This window comes from Cyprinus carpio, chromosome A2 (assembly GCF_018340385.1).
Source record: "Cyprinus carpio isolate SPL01 chromosome A2, ASM1834038v1, whole genome shotgun sequence".
Classification (NCBI taxonomy): domain Eukaryota; kingdom Metazoa; phylum Chordata; class Actinopteri; order Cypriniformes; family Cyprinidae; genus Cyprinus; species Cyprinus carpio.
Window position 1 is genome coordinate 1,216,097 of NC_056573.1, and position 17,215 is coordinate 1,233,311.

The 17,215-nt window shown below is 36.1% G+C and overlaps 1 pseudogene; it reads left to right on the forward strand.

Annotated features, from left to right (window-relative positions):
* The first annotated feature begins 1,642 nt into the window (after nt 1-1,642).
* Nucleotides 1,643-12,491, forward strand: LOC122135262 (annotated as a pseudogene).
* The last annotated feature ends 4,724 nt before the right edge of the window (nt 12,492-17,215 follow it).

The following is a 17,215-nucleotide window of genomic DNA, read 5'->3' on the forward strand; positions in this document are numbered from 1 at the left end:
CTATACATTCATATGCAAATATGGATCAAATAGCCAATAGATTGCTACATGTTCACAAGTGTTATAGACGACAAAATTAAGATTTTCTTCAAATTTGACATATGAGAAAGTAATTATTTATTTATGGATTTAAATATATAGGACAAATGTATATATATACATATACATTTTTATATCACAAGTATTTGATATGTACAAGTACAAAGTGTTTTACGCATACTCTTGTTTTTTTTTTTTTTTTTTTTTTTTCAGGTGTTGTGTATCAGTATGAAATTATGATGTCACTGTGCTGTAAACTCTCAAGTATCTATTTGTGCCAGGAAATGTAAATATAAATGCATCATGTAAGCTGTTGTTTGTTTTCAGGTCCCGGTGTTTGTGTATAGACCTGGAATGGGATGTTTATTATATTCTGCAGCTTATTTACGCCTATGCATTTGTGTCAAGAACTGAAATTGTGTTCTTTATTGTTATAACAATGTAATTTCTTTTATTTGCTGGCTCAGCATCATTCCTAAAACAACAGGAAGGAAATATATGGTATAAAATGACTTTTGATCCTAAAGAACACTGATCTGAAGTGAGCCGACCCAACGACGATGGACCCTAATCCACTCACACCACATCACATCAAAACACAAAACTGTTACTCATCATCCAGTAACTCCAACAGGGGTTTTAAAACAGTGATAAACTTCAGTGCTGCCAAATAAAGTGTGTCTGAAGCGTATTGAAGCATCAGCCCGAGGTGTGTTTAGGATCCTTGAGCAATTATCAGTAGAGAGCAGGTCACATGCTTTCCTAACAAAAACCCTCAAAAGACAAAACTTACGTCAGAATGAACCACAAACAAAGTTATTTTATTCCTGTAGTGTTTGTGTGGGAATGCATGTCCTCATTTGCACTGTGACCTGTGCTGGAGAGTTTCTTTATCACACACCAATACAAATAAAACATTCCAGCTCAGATGGAGCAGATGCAGACGCATATGCAAATGTATCTCAATCAGTGCATCTGTTGCATATTTTAGAAGGAACTTGGCTTGTTGGCAAAACAAAAACACTAAATGGGTCAGTATGTATTCTTAAACAAAGACGTACAATGCTGGGTTATTATAGTTTAATAAAATTAAAATTAAAACCATAAAAAAAAAATCGAAAATGGATGTACTGAAATAACAAAAAGTACACCTGAAACTGAATAAAGTTAATATATAGCCATAGATATAAAATAGATAAAAGATTTTATATTACAGTTATCAATGCATTTCAGATCTATTGCGATTGCTCTATTATATATATAAACTTAGACAGTTGTTTTGTGATTATGTTGTGGTTTCTTTATTTTTATTTATTTATTGGGAAACATTTTAAAAATTTTTTCCCCTTTCTCCAAATGTGTTATATGGTCCAGGAGTTATACAGACCAACAATAGATTTTGTCTTTCAAAAGTGACTTTAAATGAATGATTTTCTTGTGACTGAAGTATAGTAATATTAAGTAAATCTAGTAAGACATCTATTTGAAAACTATATTTTTTAGCCATACTGGTTGCTTCTGAACAGCAGATAATTTTTTTTTTAAAGAAAAAGTGACATGGCAGCGGTATAATCAGAGTCGCTGGTCAAAAATAGTAGACCCAATGACCACCCCAACAGTGGAAACCGAGGTCGCCATCAAGGTAGTTTAACACAAGGACACCCTGCTGTTTTATTGACAGTGATTTGTGATGACAAGAATATGGCCTTTTAGTTACTTTGGCAGTACAACCAAAGTTCTCAGTAAGGAGCACATTAAACCTTATCAGTAAATTCACACAGCAGAACAATTACTAACACAGAATAATGCCAAACTGAGTCTTGCCTTAATTTTACAGTATGTCAGTGTGGTTTTTATTTGTGTTTCCTTCTTGGTGTACCCGTGCATGCTATAAAAAAAATTTGATAAGAATCTGGTGATTGTGAGCTTGGAATAAGAATTCAGGCGCGAAAACCAAGTGCCCCTAAAAAATTTAAGAAATATAAACATATCTAAAACCACAGCAATAGAAATTACCTACTTTGCATGCAGCATAACGGAGGTGGGCTCTTTGTAAAAACCAACCAAAATGCAACTTCAGTGTAGGTCAATAGCACATATAATGATCATCCTATTCTCTATCTTTGCGTGCTAACAGGAGACAAATGAAGCTGTGAAAAACGTAAACACAATGGCCATGGCTTTGTATACGCACGTTCCTGATCTTGGCATAGGGTGTGTTCCATGAGAACTGGGGGGGGACCAGAAAGAAACCCAGTATGCCACGTGTGCTTTACTGGAAAAGTGGAAATGATTCGAGCCCAAAAGCAACAGCCATTATTGTTTTGTTCCATTTTAAAGTGTATATAGGTCGTAAATTACATGTGTTTATGTAATTTGTTTTGGGTGGTAGGTGGTAAAGGGGGGCGTGTGTAGGTGTGTGCCTGCGACGTGTGGTTTTTGAGACCGGAAGTTATGATGCCGAAATATTACCATCCAATTCTATTCTGCCATCTAAATATTTAAGGCGTTTATCGCCAGTGTGAAATCAATAGTGAGACGGACGGTTTTGATGACAGGAACTGAGACCAAGGCAACTGTGGCTGCTATTGCTTTAAGTTCATTGACATAGTTCCTGAACCCAATGGAATAGACTTGAAATGAACTAAGAGGATGCATTATTTTTTTACTGTCATTGTTGTAAGACTTTTGGCGAGGAACTGGAAGAACTGAAAACGGCAAACGGCGTATAAGTGCTTACACCAGTCTATGCCGGTAATAAATATGGCAGCCATTGCAGTTCTGTATTACCATATGAAAATTGATATGTAAAACACAGGGGGGTGGGGACAACACTAAATAAATTTCAACGAGATGAATCTCAAGATTTTAGTTGAAGTCAGTCTTGTCTGAAGCTGCTCTGTCAATCGTCTTCCCGCAGATGAGTCACATAGTGCGCGTCGGGCACAATTTAAAAACGTTTTATGTATTTAAGAAGCACGTCTGCGGGGTGTGGGGGCAACTGAAAGCAGCTAGTGTTTGAACGCTAGCTGGAGCGTGGCAACGTTTCGGCCGTCAGAAGCGCAGACTGAGACAATGCCAGCATACACAATGGTTCCCTTTCTGAGGGAACTCGTCCCCTATTGCACCTGGCAAACCAAACGCATCCTGTACCTTTTAAAACATTTAGGTGATTAAAAAAAATTCTTTAACTCATTGGATCAAAATTTTTTATTATTTCTTAAACGTCAAAACTGATAGCGTTTCTGTGCAGAAAAAAACAAACTATAATTTGTCTTCAAACTAGTTTTTCAAGAAAAGTACCGACGGCACAATGCAGGACAAAACGGACCGTACGCGGAGGGAGGGGGGTTTGCGGTGGGAGAGGGGGTGGAAACTCCCCACTTTAACAAAACAAAAAAAAAAAAAAAAAAAAAAAAAAGCTGCTTTAAATAAGTGGATATAAATAATAAACAATTTATAGCGCGATGGACATCCCACCCGATAAATGCTTGAGTAGAGAGCAATGGGAAATTATAATAGGGGCGCGGACAAAGTAATAATAACAACAAAGCGACGACGACATCCAGGCTGAAGTTGCCCCCATGTAAAAATATGGTATCGTCCAATAGGCACTTACATCGTCCCAAAGCGTATAAGAGTTTGATTTTCCTCAGATGGATTGTAGTTCAGACAGGCTGTTATTGGAACGTGTTTGATCATAAACGTTATGTTATTCTGGCCACGCAGCGTATGATAACTCACTGTTGTGCGTCGCTAAGTTTTTATTTTAATGACTTGGCTGCCAAATTATAACTGGCCACTCGGAATAAGGATAGAAACATACGAGGCATTTTCCGATTTTTTAAACACTGTCGTTGCCGTTTTTGATGTGTCGTGGGTTCTCAGAGTATACAAACCGACAGTCGCTTACAGGTTATTTAAAAGTGACGAGTTTTACAGTGTTCAAAACGGGCTTAATTCACTTCTGAAACACGATGCCATTGTTGAAGAAAACGATTGTCAATCGGTCTGCAGAAACCGGTAAATTTCCCTTCTTACATTCGAAATGACTCGAGTCCCGCGCGGCTGGCTCTGGTACGGGTAACTGGGTACTCTCTCTGTTACTCTGCGTGTCTTATCATTTTATATTTAGTGTTTATTGGTGTTTAAGTCACGTCTGCCTTTGTTTCTGGTTCGTAACGGCGGAAAGCTAAGTGTCAAGCGTTAATCTCGAGAACAACAATAACAGCACATCAGAGTGCGGTGAGGTTAACGTTTATGGAAGTTTAGTTCGTACCATAGTGAGTTGGTTCAGTCTGGGGCTCTCTTGATTCGCTGAGTTGTCTGCATGTCTCAACATGTCATCGCGGAGTTCATTCGGGTCAGTGTGATCGGGCGGGCACGAAATTACCGATCCTACTACGGCTAAGCGCTAGCTCATGAATATTAAATAGGCAGTGGTGACGTTGCTGGTAACAGGCTCCGAGCGTCCATTCGCGTGGACTTGATTAGTATTCATGAGTCCGCGCACAGCCCAATCGTAGAGGTCCGCTGGTCAACGTCACGGCAATGTGTTTTAAATATTCACAAATCTTCTCCATAGTAGACCGTGTGCAGCGGGGAATAGCGCTCTTCTGTCCGCAGCTGTCGCTTTCATAGTTCATCGCAGGCGTCATTATAGAAACATACTGTATGTGGTTAAGAAGTACAGTATTACTGGTGAGAGAATAGGCCAGAATCAAGGTTTCTGTGTCAGCTGGCCATCTGCTTTCCCTTTAAAGAAGTCGTGACTGCCGCCGGCACACCCACACACATCTAGATATGTGCACTATTATATCACTGTTTATTGTACTCTTTAGTTTTCTAATCAAAACGATTTTGCAACTCCTGTTTGGAGCATAATGATGTATGGATATGTATAACTGACAAAAAAAAAAAAAAAAAAAAAAAAAAAAATAAACAGACGAAAGGTTAATGCTTAGTTAGATTTTAAATGTAATGAAATATTCAATGTATTTAATAGAGTGCAAATATTTTAATTTATTATATATTTTACAGTACAGCTATTAAATATTTAATTCTATTTTAATTAATGCTTAATTATGTTTCTGTGTAAAATAGTTGAAATATATTACTAGTTTTACAGTACACTTATTTTAAATAGTATTTTAATACCTTTTACACTTTTTTATCATATTATGTGTTTGTGTTTACATAATGATAATGTATCATTTATACTGGGTCTGTCAAATCAATAAATCGTGATTAACTGCATCCAAAACGAAAGTTTGTGTTTACATGCATGTGCGTGCTGTGTAAATATGCATATAATAATAAATACATACATAGAAAATAGAAGATATTTAAGAAATATTTACGTGTGTATGTATATATGCATGTGTATATATATGCATGTGTATATATATATATAATATGATTTATATTATTATTTAAATATATACTACATATATTTCTTACTTCTACATGTGTATGTGTTTATTTCTATATGCATATATACACAGCACGTACATGCATGTAAACACACACTTTTATTTTGGATGCGATTAATCACGATTTATTGATTTGACAAGCCCTAATTGATACAAAATCCATTTTAAGATTTTTTTTATATAAATCTGTTTTTTTCTCTTAAATAATATTTTTGAAATACAGTTAGTAAAATACTAGATTATAGTTCATTTCCAGTGACTAAAACCTGACAAATTGGCAATTTTTCGTAAAGGAGCTGAAGGTTTTCCAGTAAAATGTAACAATTGCTCAACTGTTCAATAAGCTGTTTTCTCACGCTTATGTTTTATGTTTCTTCGAACAGTCATCAGTAGCGACGATGGTCTGCGGAGAGAAATGGAGCCCAGTGAGTTACAGGAGGCCGAGTGGTACTGGGCTGACATTTCAAGGTGAGTTTTTCATCTTTAAAGTGTTTAATCTCAGTATTTGTGTCTTTATCAGTGTGTTTGCTTATTATTCAATCAACACTACTTAAACTTAAACTCTGTTGTGTTTTGAACCATTAGGGAGGAGGTGAACACAATACTCCACGGCATGCCTGATGGGGCTTTCCTGGTCCGAAACGCCTCCTGCAAGCGGCCGGGAGAATATACGTTAACCGTTAGGTGAGGACTGCATGCTTTAGGGTTCAGTTCAGATTTAAAGTCTGTGTCTGAAAGGAATAATCCACCCACGAACGAACACCGTCTTCATTTACTTCACTGACTCTTCATCCGGGCACAGAAAAAAATACTATTTTTAATTTCAAAGTCAGATGTGCTTTGTACTTTGAAGTCTACATGAAATTGTAATGGAGTAATGAGCCAATGCACAAGTATTGAGTTTTAACAGAATTTTTTTTTTTTTTTTTTTTTTTGCACAATGTGGATATACTGTCTCTCTTTAATTAGTGGACTCTTTTATTTCTCAGAGCATCCTAACCTTGACTTTTCTTAAATGCAATTAATCTCATGGCTTAGTTAACAGATAGCATCAATATAAAATGGTTTTCAAACGATATTACAACTTCTTAAGCTGGCAAAGAGTATGATTTGTTGGCATGACTTCTAAATGGAGAAATAGCAATGGCATTGGACACAGAGAAGGCTGTGTGTGTGAAATGCCCACAGGAGCAATGGCACCAACAAAACTCATCAGGATCCACCATCAAGATGGGAAGTTTGGCTTCTCCGAGCCTCTGACCTTCAGCTCGGTGCCGGAGCTGATATCTCACTACAGGCATCGGAGCTTGGTCCAGTACAACAGCTCCCTGGATGTCACGCTGGCTTATCCTGTGTCCCACTGTGAGCCACGTCCTACCTTTCCAGTGAGTCTCGTTGTGAAGATCATCTCAGTCCAAAGGCTCTTTTTGTCAAGTGAACGCTTTAGTCATTAAACTCATTGCATTTTCAGGATCCGCCTGTGAAGGAAGAGTTTTTGAGTGCAACCAGAGAGAAACTCCAAGAATGTTTAAGACTGTTTCAGAAGACGGCTGAGTACGAGCAGCTCTATGACGCTTGCACTACATTATTACAGGTAAGCCATGGAAATGTTCTAATCAGCGTTATTATAGCAGTGTTTTTATTTATTATTAGTATATTTTTATATCATTTCATAGTTAATCATTTGGTAGTTAATATTACTTTTTAATATTTATTATTATTATTATTATTATTATATATTAAAACAAAACTATTTAGTTGGTTATTATTATTTTTTATAATTTTTTTTTTTTTATTAATTAAATTGGGCAAAGTTCTTGCTGTACTTCATTACATCATTTAAAATAATTATTAAAAAATATTAAAACTAAAAATATTTAATAAAACAAATATATAAATGATAATTATTAAGACAAATATAATTATGTAATTAATCTATATGCTACATTATAAATAACTATATAGAAATAATTTAACTGATATTTATTATTTACATAAGGAATGGAAAATGTTCACATCAAAAAAAAAAAAAAGTATTTCTAATCACTGCCAACTAGGAACAAAAATATGAAATGAATATAAACTGAATACCTGCATTTATTTAATTTTGGGTTTTCTTTTTATTTTAGATTTTTTTGAAGGCATTGATTTAAGTTTTAGTTTTCACATCTAAGAAAAGATGAAATGTATATCAAGTATATCAAATGCATTGCTTTGTGTTGCTTTACAGGAAATCCAGAGGAGAAACACATTTGAGGCCGTCAGTCTGACCGAGATCTCTAAAGAGCAGGTTTATTCTCCAGAGAACTCTTGCAAGGATTTCCAAGACACAGTCCAACAGTGAGCTGAAAGAGTGAAGTGTTCAGATGATCTGTATGTTCGTGTTCCTCTAGGAATTATGTCTGGAGACGTGATTGTTGGATGTGGCTTGGCCAGTGCAAAAATCAGGTTGTTTTTAAGTTGATTGGTTGGTAAAGTGTCACTAGGCGGTTGCTAGGGGGTCCTCAGTGGTTCTTAGTACATTCCTATGCAATGATTGCACATCCACAAATCTCCGTGACACTGCTTAATTTACAGAATAACACAGAATTTGGCACATTTCGGATGAGTACATCAAAACTAGGGCTGTATGGACTAGTGCCTGTGAATACTAGAGTTAAAAAAGACTGCTAATTAAATATGAAGTCTGCGTGTTCTCGGTGTCGAATGAGTGAGCATACAAATATAGATATTTTTAATGAAACCCGAGTGCTTTCTATCCAAGATGATGACACTTTAAGAAGTTACGAGGTCTTGATGAAATCCTTATGAACCGGAGGGTTTATTCCAAAGCTTTTGAAAACACATGATCGTTTTATATGAATCTTTACAAAACCAAAATCTTTCGGGGTTCTCTCAGTAATTATTTTTATTTTAACTCTACAAATAATCTACCTGCCACCACTGATCTTATTTAAAACCCGCTCAATATAAAAGCACCGTTTAATTTCCCGTTTTTATTAACGAAGTCAGAGGGAGCGAGCGGGGACACGTCTGATGCAGTAGGTCTGTAAGGTCTGCGGAGACAACGGGACGATGGCTGGTGGACGGGAACGGGCTTCTACAAGACGATTCGAGATGCTCTTGTAGCTGCAGCCATGCATAGAAAGAAAAATCAGGGGTTTTTTGCTTACTGAGTGGTTGTTTTCTCAGGTCTGAATATGAGGTGAAAGAGGAGACGGAGAAGAGTGCGGAGCTCCTGGAGGAAGAGAGCTGGTTTGTGGGAGATCTCGGTCGATGTCAGGCGGAGGAGCTTCTCCGTGGAAAACCGTCTGGAGCGTTCCTCATCCGCAACAGCAGCACCAAGGACTGTTACGCCTGCTCTGTGGTGTAAGTCATCCGTCAGTGCGGTTTGATCATTTCATCCTGTTTGCATGATCCATAACTTCACGTTCATCTCCAGGGGCTATAGTCTCATACAGGGAGACACTTGTGACCCTGGAGCACAAAAGCAGTTTTAAGTCTCTGGGGAATATTTGTAGCAATAACTAAACATACATGGTATGGGTTTAAAGGAACACTCCGACTTTTTGGGACTTTAGCTTATTCACAGTATCCCCCAGAGTTAGATAAGTCCATACATACCTTTTTCATTTCTGTGCGTTCTGTAAGTGTTATTTGACGCACCCACCGCTAGCCTAGCTTAGCACAAAGACTGGATGTGAATGGATAATGCTAGCATAGTAATCCCAATAAGTGACAAAAATAATGCAAACATTTTCCTATTTACATGTTGTGATCTGTATAGTCACAGCGTGTACAAATAACAAGGCTATATGAGACAGAGACCATTTTTAATCGTATAAATACTGGGAACTATATTCTCACTAGGCGTAGGAGCACAGCTTTACGTTACTTGGGCGGGAGTGGCTACTTGGGCGGAGTGATTAGCGCAGCACACGAGACGCCCTGTTGATGGTTCCGTAAAAAAAACAAATGTGACTAATAGCTAGACGTGACTCGTGATCATGGCTGACTTTGAGGACTTGTCAGACTCAGAGGAATTTTACTGTGTATCAAACCAAGATCCAGAACCATATAGTTTTGAGCCAGAATACACAGACGAGGAGTTACAAAGTGCTGTAGAACACTCATCTCATCCTGAGTAATAATTATCACAGAAAATGTATAAAGAATTTATTACAGGAATTGATATATTTGAAATGCAATTTATTACAGCTGACCAAATATATTCAACAGCATATAATACAGTAATGTTAGATAATTGCATTACAATAGCCAGGAATATGGGGAACGTATAGCAAAAGGCAAATAGTTTTTTGCACAATGAACCCACAGACAGTAACGTTAGCCTACTAATTCACAAACATTTTCTCAAAAAAGAAAACTGCCCATCCCCCTCCAATTCATTAGCAAGTTGAATGTATTAGTCCTGAGAGTTACATTTAGCGCGCTCATTTGTTATTGAGCGATACAGTGTGTTCACGACAACACAATAATAACAATAAAGGGGATACACGGAGCCCCTATTCACGTATAGTGTCACTACTAAGGTTATATTACATTAGCATAGCACTGTTCCAGTATGGCTAATGTTAGTCATCTCAAAACATAACGGAACACTTACCGCAAGCAACAGGTGATCCAATTTGTCCTGTCTTTATTATCGATGGGATGGCTGTATCCTTTAGCACACGTTTCATGGTCCGTGTGGCAACTTGCATTTTTTCAAAATAGTCGTCTACAGTAAAATGTTCAGAGCAAACGAAATACTTCGTGATGGTGTTTACAGGTGTGTTTGGAACTATACCCAGAACAAGTAGCCACCGATTCATCAGGTCAGCGTTTTTGGTTGGAATTCTATGAAACATCATAGTATTACCTAGTCTCCCCTGTTTATTGTCGCAGCTCTTTACAATACAGCGAACACCCGTGACTGTACACTATAAATGTACTATCTAGTAATTGCTGACTCCATTACTCCAACTCTGAGCGAACTCTCTGCTCCTCACCACGGCGTGTCTCAGGTGCTGCGCTAATCACTCCGCCCAAGTAACGTAAGCTGTGCTCCTACGCCTAGTGAGAATATAGTTCCCAGTATTTATACGATTAAAAATGGTCTCTGTCTCATATAGCCTTGTTATTTGTACACGCTGTGACTATACAGATCACAACATGTAAATAGGAAAATGTTTGCATTATTTTGTCACTTATTGGGATTACTATGCTAGCATTATCCATTACATCCAGTCTTTGTGCTAAGCTAGGCTAGCGGTGGGTGCGTCAAATAACACTTACAGAACGCACAGAAATGAAAAAGGTATGTATGGACTTATCTAACTCTGGGGGATACTGTGAATAAGCTAAAGTCCCAAAAAGTCGGAGTGTTCCTTTAAATTATCCATTTTTCTTTTATGCCAAAAATCATTAGGATATTAAGTAAAGATCATGTTCCATGAAGATATTTTGTAAATATTTTCCTCCTAACAAACCATCTGTGTGCAGTCGTTGCATGGCCACTGGAGTAAAACCACCGATCACCGTTTGATAGAGTTCCACTTCAGTGAACCGATTCATCTAATTGAACAGATTCACAATATTAACCAACCTTAAAAATCTCGTTCACCCAGAAATGGAATGAAACCCTCATATTCTTTCAAATCTGCATGACTTCTTTCTGCAAAACACAGATGCTAGAATGATATTTCTTCATCAGTCGCTGAAAGTCCCTTCACTGTCAATTCTGCTATGATTAAAGAATTAAAAACGAACACTGAAAGCCTTTTAGGTCTTTTCGATTTCATTTTGGTTAGTTTTATAGCAATTTCTTGTTATTTTTTGCAGTTTGGTTATAGTTTGAGCCTCTGTAACCCTGCTGTTCTCTGGATCCACAGGGTCGGCAGCGAGGTGAGGCACTGCGTGATTCGTCACACGGAGCGCGGCTTCGGGTTCGTCGAGCCGTTCGACCTCCACAAGTCTCTGAAGGATCTGGTCATGCACTACCATCACACCTCGCTGGCACAGCACAACCAGGCTCTGGACGTCCGGCTGCGTTCCCCAGTCCACATGTCCAGCTGAACCCACTGGCCTCCTGCCGGAGACGATCTGCACTAAGACTGAAGGAGATTTGGCCGTAGCTGGCGCGTCTCTTGATTTTACTGTTTGAACAATATACATGTGCAAAGATCGGAAGCGACTGTCAAGCAGTTTGTCTGTTTATTGCACTTCCCGAAGCATTCCTCACGCTCATAATAATACTCCAGTACTTGAACAAGTGTTTAATGAGCCCTCCTTCGTAGACACAAAAAACGTCAGAATTAGTTTTTAAGGGTTTTGTAATACTCATGCTCTTTTAAGCAAACAGGTGCAGTAGTAGTTTTTGTGGGGATGAATGATTATAATCTTTTTATTATAATTCATTCATCACCGGAAAACATTTTAAAAATGTATTTTGTGAATGTAACAAACTTTCAAATCTTGCGTCATAACTCAAACAAGATGCCTGCAGTTCAAGTTCTTTTTCGCACTCAAGTAAGGATTTTATGTTTTTGACGATTTATTTTTATTCATGATTTATTTGTTTTCTTGAAAACTGGTTTTAGTTCATAAAAGTTGGATTATATTTTAAAGACAGCTTGAATATTTTGTGCACAATGCAGGTATCCGTTTTGCACCTGTTAAAGAGTCACAGGAAATGTATTTGTTGAATTTACGTTTCTGGCATACTTCTAATGTTTACCTTTTTTTACTATGCATTTTTTTTTTTTTAGGAAAACCAGGGCAGTGTAGTTGTCTTACGGGCTTTTTAATGGAGTTTAATAAACAAGTGTGTCTGTGGTAGATGACACAATGCCAAACAGCTCGTTCCTGAGATGAGCAACTCTCTGTAAAATGATTTTTTTAATCTGTCATTTGGTAGCAGCGGAACGTTTCCGCTTCTTCTGCAGAGCTTATTTTTTGCTACAGTGTTCGCCCTTGCATGCTTCTTAAAAAATAAAAACAAAGACGATTGAGTATAAATTCAGAGCTTATGTCTGATTTATTAAAGGTGTTTCACTTTGTTTTATTTTGATGTTCTGTAAGCCACTGGATAGTGAATAACCCAGTGCTATACGGGTGACACTAGAGGGATTTACTGTTGCACTGCTGGTGGTGATTCAGAAGAACACACTGTTCAGAAGGAAGTCTGTGTGTTAATAGGTGGCGTACGGTGTAACAGGTTGGAAGTGAGATGGATGTTGGGATTAGCCCTCGCTCTCTGCGTCAGCAGTATGGACGGGCTTCTAAAGCTTTGTGTGTGTGTGTGTGTTACATCATGCAAGGACAGCCTGTAACAAGTGTGTGCAAACCCTGATTAGCTTACAAAGGCCCTACACTACACAAAAATCGATGAAAAATTAGTCATGACATAAGAATCCCGCTGCAGCTTTTCTTTATAAAACAAATATAGACTAATTAATTTCACTAAATACTCACAACCACATACACAATTTTAAAATATTTACACCAAATTCAATGAATTAATTTTGTTGTTGAGCTAAACTGATTACTTGTAGTGGGTTTTTTTTTTTTTACCATATTAGTGTAATATGATTTGCGAAAATATTTTAAATGGTTTTAGTTGTTTTAGTTATTTTAGCTAATCATATTACACTAAACTTAAATGAGAAATGTTGCAAGTAGCTGAAAAAAATTGTATTTTATATTTTATTTCAAGTAACGAAAATGTTTTCTTTTTATGGTTTTGGATTTACTTAATATCTTGAAACAAATTTAAAAAGATATTACGATTGCTCATATATGTTTTATATACCTCTTTTCTGTTTAAAAAAATAAAAAAGAAATAAAAAAATGTTGGTACTTTTTTGAAGTAAATTTGAAATACATAATTTTAACAACAGCAGGTATTAAAAATCTGGGAAAATTAAAACAACAAAAGCATAAAAAAAAAAACATCAAAAACATATAAAAAAAAAAATCAAAAAATTTTTAAAAATCAAATCATAATAACATTCTCTCTATATTAATAAATACATGTGCTTTATGTTAATCAACAAATTAAAAAAAGTGTACTTTTGCACAACAAAAGATTATTAAAACATTTGATTTAAAATATACTTTACTGTAAACCTGTAATTTGTCATTACTATGAAGTGCACTTTTAGGTGTGTTTCTGTTTATTGGCAGATGGCTTTGATCAGTGCATTTCTTCCAATCTCCTGACGGTTTGGATCGTAACCTTTCATCGGATCTCCTCTGCTTTCACTCTTCCAGTCTTCTCAGGAGAGATTCACACAACAGGTTCCAGCTGAATGCTGTCCATAAAAGCATCTGCCAGTTGTTTCAGAGATGTTGGAGGAGGGAAATGACTTCTTTTGAGCATGCTTTGTGTTGGGAGTCATAATCATAAAGACTGTTTGTTCTAAAACCCCAAACGACTGTGCTGTTAGAGACACTCCTGCTAAACACGCTCCCATGGTTTAGTCTAAACAAGTCTAACAAAGTCATCCATTTACACCCTCAGCTTGTACCAAAACCCTGCTGAACACACACAAAAACATAAGATGAATCACAGCATTTTTTCCACCATTATTTTGTCCAGCCCCTGTGTATACTCCTGTATCTATACCTAGAGTATATTATTAGACCCATAGATCTTCCAGGATTTTCCCTCTATGTTTGGATTTAATATATTCTTCATAGCCTACTGTTTCTAAGTGGTAATACTTTATTTCGTTACAATGATATTCTCTTTCCTTCAAACATAATTCCTACAGTGAAAAATCACTGTTCTACTGTATTCTGTCACATCATTCACATAACACTGTTGGATGTATAGATCGTTATTAAATCAATGCTTTTTAAACTTGTATTCGTATATTTTCTTGTATTGAATAGCCTATAAATGCAATTGTCTTGCTTTAATTTCAATCGATTCCAATTCATTATTGCCATGTTTTGTAACATTTAATTTTTTTTTACTTCGTGCTGATTTAATTTCTGATCTGTAGGGCTTCGTCATTTCCTGGTTCTGGAATCGATTCTGTTGTTTTCGATTTCTAATTACATTTTTAATAATAAAAGTATTTTATTCACTTTATATTTGGTAAGTAGGCCAGTTTCACAATTTTATATTTAAAAAAATAAAATAAAAAATAAATAAATATTAAAAAATAAAATAAAAAATAAATAAATAAAAAAAATGCTCGTGACGTTTTCTTTTATAAATTATCATTGGCTGATAGAAATGTTTTAAAAAATAGTATTTTGATGATAATAAGATCAAGACCCTCGATGCAGCGCTCAAAATTGAGCAGTTCCACCGTAAAAATAACCTATGAATCGTTTTTTTTTACTCCCATAGATAAGCTTTGTTGAACTGAAAAAGGCTCTGAATGAGGAGTCGATTCCTCTTGATGGAATCGATTCCAACCCTTTGGAATTGACTCTCGATTCTTTTCGGAATCGATTCCCATCCCTACTGATCTGCAAATGAGATATTTCAGTTGCTACCACCTCTTTTTCCACTGATTTTCTCATTTTCCCACTTTCTGAAAAAGAAAGTCCATATTTTTAGAATATTGTATCCATTGCACTGCTAAAAGAATAGCCACCAGTTCTCTTGAATATACTGATGTCTTGTCAGTTAATCTTGCTTTTTTTCGAGATCTTTTGAAACTTTTAGGCCCATTCTGTCTCCACACTCCTGTCATGACATACAGTAGGCCACATCACATTACATTCATTCAATACTTTATTTTACAGTTCCTGTCATCTTATCTATATGTTTTCCCATGTCTATTGAATATTCTATTTTATTCTAGGATTTTATTCTAATATCCCATACCACAACATGTTTCTTCCGTGTAAAAAAACACATTACAGCCATCAGATGAAATTGTTCGTATTTTCCCCATACTGCGTCACAAAATGTCAACCACATTTTTTAAATGTAATCTAATAAAAATTACAATTCTGCTACTAAGTTTGCATACCCCCTTTTTCTTCTGGGAAACATGTACAAATCTTACATTATATAAGGGGCAGTGCTTAATTGAAAAAACAAAACAAAAAAACAAACAAACTATGATCTTTAAACAAAATGATAAAAATGACTCAACATCATCCTGTTCAAAAGTTTTCACCCCCGGCTCTTAATGGACCGCATTGCCTTCTTGAGCATCAGTGAATGTTTGCAGCTTTTGTGATAGTCCTGTCTGAGTCTCTCAGTGTGAAATGATGGATCTCAAAATCATACAGTCACTGTTTGAAAGGGTTCAAATATGCGAGGATGCCGGAAAACCAAAGAACGTGCAGGACCTGGAGGATTGTTCTGAAGAGCAGCAGGCATATGAACTGCTCAGGACAAACAAAATTACAAAACTAAAAAGCAGTTGATCATGCAAGTAACAACACGCGTTATGAATCAAGCGTGTGAAAACTTTTGAACGAGTTAACTTGTGTAAATTCAGTTTTTATTTTGTCTTGTGGGCTGCATGTAAACAGATGTGAAATCAGGCTATTCAGAACCGTACTAAAAAAAATGACATTAAATTTTTATGATCCTATTATTTTGTTAAAATTAACAACATTTTCAAGGGGTAGGTTATGTAGGTAAACCTATAAGCAGAAATGTAAATATAGACCCATTTGAATCAGCTGATTATACGGTTACATGTTTATGTTCCATTTCAGGGGTTAAAATATAACATTATGTGCAGTTAAATTTTTTTCTTCCAGCATAAACAAGAAGATAATTTATAATGTGACCCTGGAGCACAAAACCAGTCTTAAATCGCTTGGGTATATTTTTAGCAATAGCAAAAAAATAAAAATAAAAGAAAAATAAAAAATAAAAAGAAACATTGTATGGGTCAAAATTATAGATTTTTCTTTTATGCCAAAAATCATTATGATATTAAGTAAAGGTCATGTTCCATAAAGATACTTTGTAAATTTCCTACTGTAAATATATCAAAACTTCCTTTTTGATTACTACTTAGCATTGCTAAGAACTTAATTTGAAGCAACTTTAAATATGATTTTCTCAATATTTTGATTTTTTTTGCACCCTCAGATTCCAGATTTTCAAATAGTTGCGTCTTTAGGCCAAAATATTGTCCTCTAACAACACCATACATCAGTGGGAAAGCTTATTATTCAGCTTTCAGAGTGACATATAAATTCTCAATTTCGAAAAAATTGACCCTTATGATGGTTTGTTTTGTGGTCTGGGGGTCATATATAACATTTAAAATCCACTTTCTGTAAATACTAAAATACTTTCATGATGTATTTGTTTCTTTCAGACATGCAACTTTTAGCTTTTCAAGATGTTAACTGATGGACTGGAGTGATGTGGATCGCTCGTTTGTATCAGCTGTTTGGACTCTCATTCTGACGGCACCCATTCACTTGCAGAGGATCCATTGGTGTAGCAACAGATGCAAGAATAAATTTCCCCAAATCTGATGAAGAAACAAACTCATCTGCATCTGGATGGCTCTGGAGGGTGAATACATTTTGACCAAATGTTCAATTTTTGAGTGGTCTATTACTTTAATATTATTCAGCGAACAAACCGAATTATTAAACTTTGAGCATGTAAGTCAAACCAGTTACGTGAACGACACACCAAATATCCAGGTGTGCTATCAGTTGTGATTTATTTACAGTGAAATTACTTGAGTTATATCTAGAGACCAGAACGTAATAGACTTTGAGGTGTGCTCTATTAAGTGCAC